The sequence below is a fragment of the Halyomorpha halys genome, unplaced genomic scaffold, assembly GCF_000696795.3.
Source record: "Halyomorpha halys isolate HHAL.00 unplaced genomic scaffold, Hhal_1.1 Scaffold64.1, whole genome shotgun sequence".
Lineage (NCBI taxonomy): Eukaryota > Metazoa > Arthropoda > Insecta > Hemiptera > Pentatomidae > Halyomorpha > Halyomorpha halys.
In genome coordinates this window covers 82061-97762 of record NW_027116348.1, presented here as the reverse complement: position 1 = coordinate 97762, position 15702 = coordinate 82061, and the positions used below count along the sequence as shown (strand labels likewise).

The 15702-nt window shown below is 32.5% G+C and overlaps 1 long non-coding RNA gene across 1 annotated transcript in view; it reads left to right on the top strand.

Moving 5' to 3' along the window:
• Positions 1-15702, top strand: part of LOC136797208 (uncharacterized) — a 23752-nt gene extending 8050 nt beyond the window's left edge. Inside the window, exons 2-3 of the long non-coding RNA XR_010845045.1 lie at positions 13187-13338; positions 15246-15702. This is a non-coding gene — a long non-coding RNA (uncharacterized lncRNA). The remainder of the gene's footprint in view (positions 1-13186; positions 13339-15245) is intronic.

Sequence of the window (15702 nt, the reverse complement as noted above, 5' to 3'; positions counted from 1 at the left end):
ATTTCATCAAATAATTCCATTACTCATTAATAGTCAACAAAAAATTTGTTTGAAAAACTAATGGTGGTGTACTTTTAAATGTTTTTATTTATTTATTACTATTTACAACTGTATTAACATAAGAACACCTAAAGTAAATTTGATGTAAGATAAAAATGACGTTGGTAACATTCTAATAAATAAATAAATTAGAAATCTGATATGATTTATATAGATACATGTTATAAACTAAAATTTGTGCAATTTAATTATTTAAATTTTTCTAGTTAACAAAGTAAAACTTTAGGGGTTATTGATTATAAACCTGAAAAATGTACGGAAGATATTATGAAGAAACTGGCAAATAAGCCCTAAGCAGAATTGATGTAGTAAACTTTTTCGTCTTATTTGAACAGTTTTAATATAGATAGTTTATTTTTTTTTTTTTGTATCCTTTTTTTTTTTATAACCAGGTTATAAATGGTTTGTTATATGGTCGTGAAATTGTGTGGATAATGTTATATAAGAAGAATTAAATATTTATGATTTTAAAAATAGGCTTTTAACTTATAATAAATGAAATGACTTGGGCAGAATAGCCTGCAATAGAAACTCTAAATTAATGTGAGGAAGAAATTATAATTGAAGATGTCCTTGAGGATGGCTAGAATGGCCGAAACGTTGGACTGATGAAAAATAAAAAGTGTTGAGACAAAAAAGGATACAAAAAAATTTTTTTGATTTATTTAATAAATAATTACCTTGTCTCAAGAAATTGAAATAATATAATTAAAATAGATAGTTTATTTAACAGTTTTAATATAGACAGTTTATTTAAACAATTTTAATATTAATAGTTAATTTAAACAATTTTGGTGTTCCATTTAGTTTTTTTTTTGTTGAAAATTTAATTTTCAAAAAATCTGAACATCATTTCTTCAGTATACATCAGTTAAAGGCATCATGCATGAACCCTGTGGATAATCGGGAGATGACCGTATTCTGAGGTCTCCTAATTATATTTATCTATTAATAGGAAAGGACTTACCTCCCGCCTTCATTCTGTTGCATCAGTCATAGTAGATCGGTTATTTAGAGCACGTCCCAAATACGTCGGACACCACTCAACATTTCAAGCCCAAACCAGCCAAGTAGCCCCATTTATCAATACGATTCTTAAACTATGGTTGTTTTCTTAATCTCTAATTGGCCTTAATCGCCTAATTTTCTGCTAAAGTAGTGATGCAACTACGACTATGGGTGTCATAAGCCTATTTCCAAGAAGTTAGGAATTCGTATTTTTTGTTTTTATTTAAATTTTCTTTTAACGAGGTTACTGTAGTATATTAAGGAAAGGAAGATAGAGGGAGAGAGAAACATTTCAAAATAGCAGAGCCGCCCAACTGCATTGGGCTGCTATACATTCAGCATACTCCAGTTAGACAATTGTTTATTATGTTGCATAGGTCTAGACAGTAAATATTAAAGTACATAATAGTAACACATGATTTTTTCTTGTTGTTTTAGTGCTTTGATATTTTTCTTTTTTTTTCTTCATCTTTTTTCCTTTTTTTTATTTAAAAAAAAAATTTTTTTCTGTTATTAACCTATTAATCTAAATCTAATTCTCTCTTAATATAATAAATAATAAAAACTTTAAATATAGAAAAAAATAATATATATAAAAATCCAATAATGCCATGCACATTTCTATTTAACTAAAATCTAAAAAATACTCATACATGCATTAAAAAATAAATAAATACATTTTAATAAAATTAATACAAATAAATAATGCATATAAATAGATTGCCGTAAAAGATACATCTCATAGACCAGGAATACAGTACCTTATTGACTTTAATCATGATTCCATTAGGTAGTTAGTTGGATACATTGTTAGTATCGGGTGCTTTGAGGGGCTTTGATAGTATCGCTAGAACAATATCCTCGGCCCGAGGCAAAGTTATTTTGATAATATATGGTACGACCCTATAATCCATCCTGCTATATATAGTGCAGTATTTTACAAAAAATCGTATTTATTTTTTTAAAAACGGCTCAAAAACAGAGTGACTAAAAGAAGACCTAGAGCATTTCTAAAGGATGGTTAGTATATTGACATGTATGCTCGTCAACTACACTTAGCTACTCCCTTCCTGGCAATTTCAAATGTAGGGAAGGAAGGCTATCCTTCAGGTTACCGCTCTGTTTTAACCAGAGTAGGAAGGTCGAATTTTAAATCCGTGGGACCATCAGGAAATAAAATTCAAGCCACCCAAGCTTCTCCATCTTAGTGTTATTATCTTAAACTGGATCTTAATCTTTTGACGGAAAACTCTTTGTTAAACGTCAGAAGTCCCAATATACTACACATTACTATATCCACTGGATCCACTATCAGTGGATGAAATATTGGATGCATTCGCATCACTATCAAACACCCTTAGATAGCATTTTAGATAAAACTAATATATTTACCACAAATCCGTAAATCTTATCTTTCATAAAGAGAATGAAATGTGTTTGAATCTGCAGGTATTATTATTTGATAATAATATTAAAAAGAAAAAGTTGATAAAAAGAACTATAGGAAAAAAAATTTATCGTTAGAATTTTTTTTAAATTAAGGCTGTAATTAAGCGATTCTACAATTAGTGAAAGTGATAAAAAAATTATGAGACCAATTCCGTACTGATAACGTTTCAGCATACACAATAATTTTTGAGATATAAGATAAAAACTAACGAAACCCACGATGATTTTTGCACATTCACGACTCTCCAACCTCAAATCAACTTTTTCGCACGTAATGTACTGGTGTTGCTTTTTTTCTTTTTTTTTTATGACTTCCTGGTCATTTTTTACATACGGGATGGGTATCTAGAGGTAACCAACGTATTCTAACCATAGTGGGGGAGGGATCAAGTTATCATTTAGTGGGACCGCCACAAAAATATAAGTTGACCACCCGCCCGGATTCGAACCGATATCGCTGCTATTACAAGACCCTGTGCTGTCGATGCTAAACAATGCTCAATCAAAAAGGCCATTGTTTTAATTTTGGAATATTAGGGTTAGATGTCTTATTTAACTAAACTTTTTTTTTTTAAACTTATTTTTCCCCACTGCATCTCAAAAACTGCTAGGCTTAAAAAAAAAACTACAAGTCCCTTTTGTAAGAAATTAACTTTAATTTTTTACAGAACCAATTTTTCCTTAAACCCAATATTTTTCCATAATATTCCATTTTCCCATATTCTCTCCCTCCGAAATCGGACACTCAAATCCGTGGGATTTTTGTCCTGTATTCGGATGATACAGCATAATATAGTGTCGGTAACTTGTTTATTTTTTCAATCTTCATGATTATTTAATGAAGTTATTAGGCTGGAAATCTGACAGATCAACTTTATGTTCATCTTTTAACGCTAAAAATGCTTTTGTTGGCTCTTCTAAATCTTGTTATACCTTGAGATAAACCTTTAAATGTGATTACCAGAAATATGATGAGCACAACGAGACCCTCATCCATGGTATGGAGTATTTCGTTTTGTATTAGCTTTTTTATGGATCTGCAATTATTCTACCACCTGATCCTGTAGTAAGGAGTTCGGGTGAACTAACCACATGGTTCTATATTCGGATTCAGTCCCGTAAAAACAGCTTAACACTTTGCAGTACCTAGAAGTACGTGCAAATTAATTTCTGTCAATAGATTCTTTTTCATAGTTGTCAGAAATAACCTCGAAACCTTTCAGTTTATAGCTATCGCCAGCTGACGGATAAGTGAAAATAAATTATTACAGCGATAAGAGAGGTATGTAGCCCACACGGCACCTTGACATCTTTAGGAGAGCAATAATAGAGCATAATCAGGACGATCTTGCCCGGGAGGCAGGGACCGCCTACTCCGTTACCCTCATGTTCGCCCCGGGATGATTCAGCCAGCCGGGTGACAACTAATTGCTTCCACGATCTACCAGGTGGAGGACGGCCCACCATACCTTGGGCGGTATCTGGAAATCAGGGAAATAGGAAACGTTGTAGAGGACAATAGTGGCGAGCTATCACGTAACAGATTCATTGTTTGTTAATTGGATGAACTGTGGCCACTTCTAGGAAATCGAAACCTGGCGCAGTTTGATCAATTAATACTCCTACATTGAATCCATTTGATAATATTTCACCATTGACCTTATAACTTCGATTTCAAAGTTGCCGAGAACAGAACCTTGTATGACCGAAAGACAAATACGCAGAAATTTCATTATTTTTGCCAGTAATATCCTTGCTATTGTTTCAAAACTTTAGACGTTAAGACATCCCTTAAATTTCAGTTCCATTCATGAACTTTTATGCAGTAAGAATTTTCTTGGCTTCTTAGTCCTCCATTGAGGTCCTATAAAAACCCAGAGTGTGAATGTCATGATTCGTTTCTTGGGGCCACCACGAAATATATATTGACTGACCCAGGTGAGAATTAAACCCACAATTTTCTGAACCAAGGTCTATGGGCTAACCAACCTCACCCAACGCGCTGAGCTATCAGATCCTCTTCTTGATCACTTTATCACTTGACATTAAAGATTTCAGGAGTTTTCTTATTATTTATTTTTAATTTTCTTTCTGGTGCGTATTGAAGCAGTGAGACGAAGCATTATTTAAGGTTAGGATTCTGTTTAATAAAAGATGTTTTTACTTCAATTACTTGGATAGCTGTTGACGAGCTATTACTGACACCCCTACTGAAGCTTCGTGACGCAAGATCCTTTGCTTACCGTTTTAAAGGTCTTTTAGATCTTCATTAATTAATTGCAAGTATCTATGCACGTGAGGTTCAACGACCATCATCCCGATGCGGGTACCAGCGCTTCCCAGATCGTGTCTTCCTCCTGCCTCTTCCGAGTCTTCATCAGGAAGCTTCTTATCGTGAACCACTAATCGATAGTTTCCTCTTCCTTCTACAAAAATATTTGAACACTAAGTACTCAGTACTTTATACAAAATCACCAAGTTTTAATAACCACCAAGATTTATAAACTCCGAAAATAAAAATAGCTCGCTCTAGTATTAGTAAAAGGAACGATCCACATATAAGAATTTGCGAATTGTTTTTTTCCATAATCACATTCATCTGTTCTCCAACTTTTTAAAACTTTATTGGTAAATTTCAAAAATAAAAAAACGAAGATATTAACCAATTTGGTTTTGGTATTCTAGTGAACATGACCTCATTACATCCGCCACGTGTATTCGTTTTCTATTCATTAGAAAAAATATTACATTAATATCACGGGTACTATATTTATTACCACCTCGACGTTGGGATACCAATCTAATCTTGCTTTTAAATCTAAATGTATTTAATTGTTGAACCATCAATGACTAGAATCTTATTTTAGCCTTTTATGTAATATTTACCACTCGATGTCTGATTTAAATAACAACTAGAATTAGTGAAGAAAGAAAGAGGAACATAGATTCGAATCTAGATGAACAAAAATAATTTAGTAGCATCAGAGGTCTTCATGAAAGAGATCTTAATAGTTGTATGCCATATAAATCATAAATTAATATCATAAACGATTGTAACCATTGCGAAAGCTGGGGAGAAAGTAAGGAAGCTATACTTTTATGAGCTTTTAAAGAAATAATTTTTTTTTTTAATGCTCAAGAATCCCGTTGTAGAACTTGGTCACCTCTAACTGCTTCCTCCAATCGTCATAGTCTTGTACTGCCGCCATCTAGTTCCTGACTCCCAGGATATTTTCAGCCACACCATCCAACCATCTCAGTTTTTGTCTCCCTCTTCTCTCGGTTCTATAAATTGGCTACTTTAGCAGCATTTTTGACATTTATTCATTCACCATCCTAGCGATAAGCTCAGAAAATTTTTAATTTAATCTCAAAGTTATTGTAAAGCTCCAGATTAGTTCATCTATTCTACTCTTTTCCAACTTCTTTACGTCCGACAATTCAGCAGAGAATTTTTCTTCCGAAGATCAGGAGCTCTTTTCCGATAGCTTGTTATTGTCCTACAATCAGATTCATACAAAAGTATAGGACGTACCAAAGTTGTGTAGGTTTTCCTAGGGAGTATTTGCCTATTCAGCTGTTTTCTTAAATTGGCTGCGGTAATCCTCATGATCTCAAACCTCGAGGTCAAAGCTACCCCAGATGAGGTTGCAGGTCTGCATACACAGAGATTGCAGCCTCATGTGCAGACAAGGGTTCTGAGAGAGGTTAGGTAGCTCCCTACTCGAAACAACAACTATCGTGAAACCTAAACCAGCAGTTTTACAATAAACGATCTAGTACTCCCCCCACATAGAATTTTGCAATTCAAAATTAAATGCCTGAATAGACTTATCAAAATAGTGTATGTTATTGGTTTTTGTATTTTTAACATTTATAATATAGATAAAATACTTCTTAAATTTTCATTTAATTTGAAACAAATTATATAACTTAGAATAAAGATTTATTATTCAACAATTGATATGCATTTATATATATGATATACTTTTAAATCGTAAATATTTTTTCTCAGATAATCAATTATTTAAGAAATTATTCTTGTTTCTTTTGTGCGACTATTATATTTAATTAAAAAAATGTAGGTGAAAACCTAATACCTCTTTTGGTTAATTTGTATTATATTTCAAGAAATTAAATAAGCAATAAAAAAAACTATACTTATGTAGGTCTTTATTTTTTAAACTAAAAGCCTTGTTTCAAAAAAAATAATTAAACATATATAATTTAATCAAATACGAGAGCTGTCGAGAAAGTAACAGACTTTTGGCCTATTGTGGCGATGGGTGGGGTAGAGCCGTCATCTTGGTGTCCGAACGTTCCTACATTCAGTACGCATCCAGTTGTTGTAGTGTGATGGCTGTGTGTTCCTCACTTTGCTCTATGTGAGTCGTCAAAATGTGCCCTGCAATAGAAAATCCCGCCACTTGTGAAGTGTGGTCTGTGATCCGGTTTTTGTTGGCTCGAAAAAATAAGCCAATTGAAATCATCATCATCATCATCATCAGCTTTATGATGTTTACGGGCAGGGGATAATGAGTGAAAGCCAAGTGAGGCAATGGTGCATTGATTTTAAAATGGTCATACCAATGTTTACGACGAGGAACGCAGTGGTAGGCCTGGCCTTGTGACTGATGACCTGGCAATGCAAATCAATTACGAAATTCGTGAAAACCGTCGTTTCACGATTACAGAACTGTCGAAACATTTTCCCCAAACTTCACGGAGTTTGGTGCTTCAAATTGTGGTGGAGAAGCTTGGTTACCACATGGTTTGTGCTCGGAGAGTTCCGAAAATCCTAACGGAAGACCATAAGAAACAGAGACTGGCTGTAGCACTGACCTTTCTCCAAGAATGCAGCACAAATGGTAATGCAGTTCTTGATCGTATCGTAACCGAGGACGAAGCATGTCAACTGTGAAACAAAACAGCAGTCGATGGAATGGGCGTACACAAACTCTCCCAAGAAACCACGAAAGTGTTTGCAAACGCTCTCAACAAGAAAGGGTATGCCTACTGTGGGGGTACTCCAAGGGAGTGCTTCTCGTTGATTTTCTGGAACGTGGAGCATTAATCAACTCAGAAAGGCATTGTGAAACACTAAGAAAGTTACGGAGCGCCATAAAAAATAAGCGTCAGGGAAATCTTAGCACCAAAGTGTTGTTTTTTTACGACAACGCATGTCCACATACGTTGGGGGCCACTCGTACCCGGGCACTCTTGGATGGTTTTGGATGGTAGGAGTTTGACCATCCACCATACAGCCCGGATTTGGCGCCGAGCGATCACCACCTCTTCTCAGCAATAAAAAAATGGCTCGGTAAATTACGCTTTGATACTGACGCCGAATTGCATGCCGGTGTAAATCAGTGGTTGAAATCGCAGGCGGCAGATTCTACAGAGAGGGTATTGAAAAACTTGTGCCGCGATATGATAAATATCTCAATTTGAATGGCAATTATGTAGAAAAATAGCTTAACAGTACACCTTTTAACTGTATATAATAAACTTTGAGTTTTTCAATTTGTGAATTGTTTATTTCAAAACGTCTGTTACTTTCTGGACAGCCCTCGTACATGGACAATTTTAAAAATAGTTAATTTCTATTGGTTAATTACATAGATTTTTGACTGGCATAAAATACTGTGCTGAATGTTTTGAGTTTAGCTTCTTAAATTCTGTTGTGACAGAGCATGCCAGTGACATTAATGAAATAGGCTATACAGAATGCACACACATACTCCTCCTGAATGCGTTTAGTAAAATTAAAAAAGAAAAATGCTAATTTATTCAAATTAATGCTGTTGAAGAGGCAAAATATAGGACCAATGTCAATCTATTGTTTCTTCCAGGTCAAGTTCTTTTAAAAGATCCTCTATAAGGCCAAAGTAGATAAGTTTTTTTTTTTTCTTCGCAAGTTGAAGCAATATATAGATAAACAATTAGAAATAGTATTGTCTTATATTTCTAAAAATGTACATATGGGTTTTCTTTCAATCTTAAAATGAATTAATTTATTCTATATTTTTATCATTCGTTTATAAGACATAATTTATACAAGCATTTACTGATTATTACAAATTCAAATTTTTGATAAGGATATTAAACAGTGCATGGTGTTTTCATGAAATTTAAATAATAATAATAGAGGAAAAATAATAACTATAAATATAATGAAATAGAAAAAAAATAAAATTTATAATATTTGAAAGGAAAGAAATGAATAAAAAATATACAAAAACAATAACTGAAGGTATGAATTAATAAAGGTGTCGGTGGCGTTTAAAGAAAAACAGATTTTTTTTTTTTTTTTTTGATTTTTTTTTTATATATAGTACCTTTCTTAATTTTTCTGTCTTAAAGTTTAAATAAGTTTTCAGATGTTAAAAATTAGGTTTTACAGTCTAAAGTCAGAAAAATAAAAATTAATTAAATTTTTCTTGGTTCGATTTGTTTATAATACAAAGCTTTCATCTAGTCATGCTCATGCTCTAGAGCTGTCACTCAGTCTTCATTCAGTATTGGCATTCAATACCAGCGACCCGGCTGGGAGGGAAGCATTGTTGGAGTCCACCATTGGTTCAGAGTTCCCAAGGCTCATTGTGAATATTGTATATTTGTTTATATTTACATAAAAATAATTTTCTTTGCCTTGTATTAAAATTATTTTTTTTCATCATATCAATTTTTTTTTTGTTTTAAGAAAGAGATATATTTGTAATTTATTTATTAACTAGCACAACCAGAAATGCTTCCATATTGCTAGATTTAGGAATGTATGTGTATTTATGAGAATATAATCTAAATAGATTTATTATACTAAAAATTATATTTAAAAAAAAATTGGAAATTAGTTTGTTCCAGCGGTCAACTTTTAATATTATTGTTTCCTGCCTATGTTCTGGATTGATTTAAAGGTTGTTAACTACCAATTATTTTTGTGTAGAATAAGGTAAAATATTGCCGAATGCATTAAATACTAAAACCCATTTTCAGGTAATTTTGATTGCCCCCACCTGCTATCGAGGATTGCTTCAAAATAGGTTATTATTCTTATTGTTTATTATTTTCTTACACAACAGTGCCGTACGTTTACAATTTTCCTACAAATAGAGGTGTTCATCAAAGCGAGAAGACTTTATCAATATGTTTCACAGCGTCCTTAAACAAATAAAAGTAAAATATCCGACGAGTCAAGTCACTTTTACAATTTTGTAATTTCTAAAATTTCTTTAGTTGATTTGAATTTTATTTGCTAGAGTATCATCGAATATATTGCGAATATTCACCAATAGCTATTTAATATTGTGCAATAACATAACTGTAAAATTCCACTAGGCCGTAAACAAGGATTGGTCCTTGCAGAGATTCCCTGAAAGAACTTGACCCGAAACGAACAATAGGCTTGACATTGGCCCTGCAATGCCGCCGCAGTTGGAACACATATCACGCCTAATTCGTAATGACCCACGAGCAATTCCAATGGTCGTAATATCTAGTACTCTGTCAATTGCTAGTTAGCGAGAAACGATTATAACGAAAGCGTAAGACGTAAAACTATTACTAAGTATCAAACGCAAATGGAACGTAACTCAGAAAATAGCTTCTGCAGTCAAAGCACGCGATTTTATCTAAAACAAGTGAAAATCAAAGAAAACTAAATTAACTGATTATATCTGATTATTATTTTAAGAAACGTTGGTTCTGGTATCGTACATGCTTCTCTAAAAAATTGACTCCAGTGATCCTTGCGGAGTTTTTAAAAAATTTGGCTGCCATATTTGAATGTTCAATAATGGCTACGAACATGTATATATATATTTCAAAATAACTGTACAAATAAAGGGTAAGTAAGTGAAACAATACGGTTTCAAAATTAAATAGTTTATTAAAGAAGTAATTTTTTATTTATTTTGCATGTATAAATATAAAGTACAAGAATAGCCATTTGGTTTACAATACAAAAAAAAAAAAAATAAATTAGGTTCAGATAGTTGACCGTAGATGGTGGGTGGGTGCGGTCAGCAATAAAACACAAATAAACAAAAATTATTTATTCATTCCGACGTTTCGACCTGGTTTTTAGATCTTCATCAGGGTTATAAAACAATAGGAGATAATAACCATCATTCAGAGAAATAAAAACAAAAAGAAATAATAGACTAACACATTTGGAAATATACATAACAGTGAATTGAAAATATATAAGATAGCTGATTAATAACCATGAAATTAGACTGTAGTACATACAATATAAGATGAAATATAATATTCTTAATAATATAATAATTATATTATTATATTAATAATATAATATTCTTACCTATAAAATATTATATTTCATCTTATATAGTTATCAATCTACTGCTGTCTAATTCCATGGTTATTAATCAATTATTTTTTTATTTTGAATTCATTGTTATGTGTATTTCTAAATTTGCTAATCTATTATTTATTTTTATTTTTATGTTTCTCTGAATGATGATTTTTATCCCTATTTGTTTTATACGCCTAGTGAAGAACAGAAAATCAGCTCGAAACGTCGGCATGAATAAATAATTTTTGTTTGTTTTTTGCTGATCACACCGACCATCTTCTCCACTTAAAAAAAAACTATTTACTATTCATTCATTTACTTATTTATTACCATAATTCTTCTAGTTATAGGGATAGTTTATTAGACAAGTAAGTGACTAATCAAAGTGTATATTTAAAAAAAAAATACCTAGAAGGCATAAAAGTTTCAAATTAGTAATTAATGATATGATAAACATAACGTCACCATCAAAAATGGCGAACTGTTATGGTTGCTATTACTGATTCAACCCATTGATGTTATCGCCAGGGGCCATAGACAATTGACTAATTGAATCACTAATCTTAATTACCATTACCTTTAATTTTTCTCTATTTAAGCAACGGATTAATACCGAAATAGTGATCATTCAACTGACTGGAAGACCTGTGTACTAAAAAACCTTGATTAGAAATAATTCTATTATTTCGGTTTCAGTGATTCGGTTATTGATTATAGTTGACGTTGAAAAACAATCTTGTCCAAACAATAATAATATTCGAGCTTCAGATCATGGTAGTACTGTCGCTTTATCCCAAACCCAATGACAGGAGAAAAACGCTAGGCCATAACAGTGTCATGTATAAAAGTCAATCTTTTGAAGGTATTTTTGATTTCTAACCATCCCAAGCTCTTCTCCAGGGCATCTAACTATAGACTTTTCAATGGAATTAGGTACTTTTTCTTTTTTTTTTACGGATCCTGGTGGCGCCACGAAATTTTGTATCTCCCAATAGGGGTGCCGCGAATTTTCCTAGTCCCAAAATGATGCTGTGGCGAAAAAGTTTTGGAAACCACTGCACTAGTAGAATATTTACAATAAGAATATAAGGCTCCGTCGAGGCGAGTCTAATTAAATTCCCTCTGAACTCCTGCGGGGCTCTGCCAGGATAACTCTGCCTGGTCCAACAAGTATTTTGATTGTAGTTATTACTTGATGGTTCCACTTTACTTTACTAAAAAGAATTAAGAACTAGTTTCAATAAAACACAAGTTAATGGGTACAAACCCACGAGGTCCCTTACCCTCGTATACCATAAAGTCTGAAAACTGATGCCCTCTGCTTGCCTGCAGCGTTATTGTAATAGCTGAAGGCTGATTCACTTCTGGTTACCATCGGTCTGATCGATGATGTTGCAGGGTGTAACCTTACTGACACACCGTATTCTAGCTCTAAACTTAACTTAGTTGTATCTTATCTATCTACCTTCCTTTACAAAATGTAATTAAACACGCAGTATGGAGACCTTCTAAGATTTGTTATATCACTGTAATTATGCGTTCAAAGAACGTACAGTGCTCATATGATATTGAGGAATCATTAGGAAGAAAATTCAAATGGAATTGGATTAAATATATTGAAGGATAGCCGGCCATGAAGCCTATCCCAGTTGTAGTGGCACCCCACTCACCCACTCAATTTTTCATGTTTGGGTTGCTCCGATGTCTTACTTTGTCACAGATTGCTTGCCAGGTTTGCAGTTACTTGTGACACATTTAGCGCATCTAAACACCTATGGTAGATAATGTGAGACAGTTCACTTTCAAGGTGTATACTTACAGGTGGCAATTTGCATAACTTAAGTTATTTCAAATGCCATGTTTTCACAATAGTAGTAGCTGGGACAGTTGCGCCATATGGTGGGTGTACTAGCTGAGGGAGTTGAGGCACCACCTTGTTGCTGTAATGGCGCCATTTTCATTCCGGCCTAGGCTGGTTGACTTTTATTTTGTGGCAGTGTACACTTTCATCACATATAATAGGTTGGTTACCTGTACATAACCAACTCTGCACCACACAGCCATAAGGAAGCTTAAGTTAAAGCCTAAATTCCAACACATATTTCGATTAATTTATCAAGGTTAGGTGTTTCTGATAAGTTTTATAATTGTATTTGTCTAATTATATTGGAATTATTTCAGAATTTTTTCTGTATTGAAAAATGGTTCACATGGTTTTATAGTAGCAGTTTTGTTTCAGAAGAAAATTAACTAAAATACTTGTGTTCTATTTGTTTTTTCTTGATTGTAATACATTTTTTACAAATAAGATTCAACTTATAACTAAAGAAATGTCATATTTCCACTTTTTAGAGGCTGGGTGTGCCTTCAGGTGGTCTCATGACTCCAAACTTGTTCTAAAGCTGATATAATGGAATAGATGAGCTATTTGCTACAGGTAGACTTAAACATATACAGAGGATTTAGAAAGGAGTCCACCACCTTACCCTCAGATTTATTTTCCAGCTAAGTATCATATAAGTATTAAATATAAAAATAATTTGTTTCATTTTAGTAGATACAACTTAATTTGTACTTTCAGAAGATAGATTTTGTAACATTTATTGTTAAATAACTTTATTAGATTTTACTCCATCCTACTGTTGCTCCAGTATCTTTTACTTATTTTAAGATTAGAACTTTTTCTAATGAGTACAACTATATACACATTAATTGACTAGACTCATTAACTTCTAACTGGGGCCGCCCATAGCGCAATGGTTAAGACACAGTCTTACCAATTTGATGTTTATTGGCGGTGCCGGTTCGAATCCGGCCTGGGACGTCGACTTTTTTCATTGCGTGGCGGTCCCACAAAATGAAGAACTTTGACCCCAACCATGGTTAGGCAGTATAGGACTCCAATGGGAGTCTTGGCCGAAAAAAACAAAAAAAAACTTCTAACTGATTAATATTAATGTAATTACTACACGGTGATTATATTATGTATGTTATATTTACAACATAAAATTTTGATATTAGTAATAATAAAAATAGTAATAGGTATTAGTTTTATAATTCTATCTATTATCTAATTTTTTTTAAATTTTTAAATAAAATGTTTTTAGGTGACTTGTTCCTCCAGAGATGTATGCATGAAGTTCTAGATCCAAGAGCCCGGGATAAAAAAAAAAGTTATTATGCCCCAATTTTTCATTACTTTAATAAGAAATATATACATACAATAAAGAGTCAAAGTTGATAACTCTGCCAACCATAGTTATGGAAATTAGAAATCTTTCCAGAAAATGCAAAAAAATTCATTTTTGAATTCTTTCAAGTAAAAAACAAATTGTGTTGCTTCTTTTCGGAAAAAGAGAAAAAGAAGCAAAAACACTAAACAAGGATAACAGAAAATGTCATTAAAAAGACTTCTGTACATCTAATAGTTCCTCGGATAAAGTTTTCATAAACTGAAAGTTTTGTCTGAAGTACTAGAAATCAACATTTTGTGAATTTATTTACCCCAATATCATAAAAATTAATACTCCTATGAAGATAAATGTCATAAACCACTTTATACTGCACTCAAATAGCTTTAATTTGATTGCTAATGAACATCTGTATGTCTAATATTTCCTGAAATATAGTTTTCCCTAAATAAATTCACTAACTAGTGATTTTTCATTATTAAATGTTGCTTTTTAAAAAAATACATCTCAGGAATTATTTACTTATTTATTTCTTAACATAAAATTTATTCTCCTGTAAATGATGTTCTATTAGGTTTTCTTAGTGTGGCTGTTAGGTTTAAAGATATGTAGCCCCGAATGAAAAATTAATATATTTTTAAAGTTTTGAACAGCCACCATTTTTTATTCTCCTTAACTATTATTGGCAGTCATAAATTTTCAGTAATAATTGTGTATAATTTTCATTAAAGTAATAAAAAATTGGGGTTAAATAATTTTTTTTTTCCACACCCCTTGGGCCCTTGGACTACTCCAACTTAATGTTTATTAAAATCATCACATATTCTATGAGAAGGCTTTGTAGTTACATCTGTTTGTAGATACAGTGGTCTCCTCTACTATTTAATTTTATAAATTTATCAAAATATGATACTTGGCTACTATAAAGTTCTTCCAGTTAAAGAGAATTGGGTTGCCTTCAAGATAAAAGCTTGGATTTTAAAAGGAAAGCAATTCATAGAAGGCATATCGTATTCCATCAACAGTTTTAAATATTTTAGCAAATAGCAAAAAATCTCTTGAAAGGAGGAAATGAGTTCCGAATTGAAATTGTTGAATGGAAAAACTTTTTCTTTAAACAGTTTTTAAGTTTTGGTGTTTAAGGAATTGGAGAACCATTAATCATGTAGGAACGTTAATCCATACTTTTGTAATTAATTGATTAATAAATTATTTCACAGAATTGGGCTGGAGACTTGGCCAGAATTAAAGGCGATAGATGGACCAAGGCTTACACAGAGTGGATTCCGAGAGAGGACAGCAGGAAAAGAGGGTAACCACATCACAGGTGGAGGGATGAACTAACACAGTGTGTACGTGAAAACTGGTGGCTGGTTGTGAGGGATAAATCCAGGTGGAAAAAAGTTATAAAGAATATTTAGTCTTGTGTTTTCCTTTCAGTGTGTGGTTGTGAGGACTCTCTTTTGTTATTTATGTTTTCGTATATTTATCTATGTTTTTCTTTATTCTGCCAACTACTATAAATTCCTCCCTATGGGAGAGGATTTTGTCAAAACTGATGCCAATAGAGCAATTATTATTATTATTAAATTATTTTACTCACTTCTATTTTACAAATGTAAAAATTTGCTCTTACTGATAACATTTTTTTATTATCCAATTTTGCTGTTCAACAAC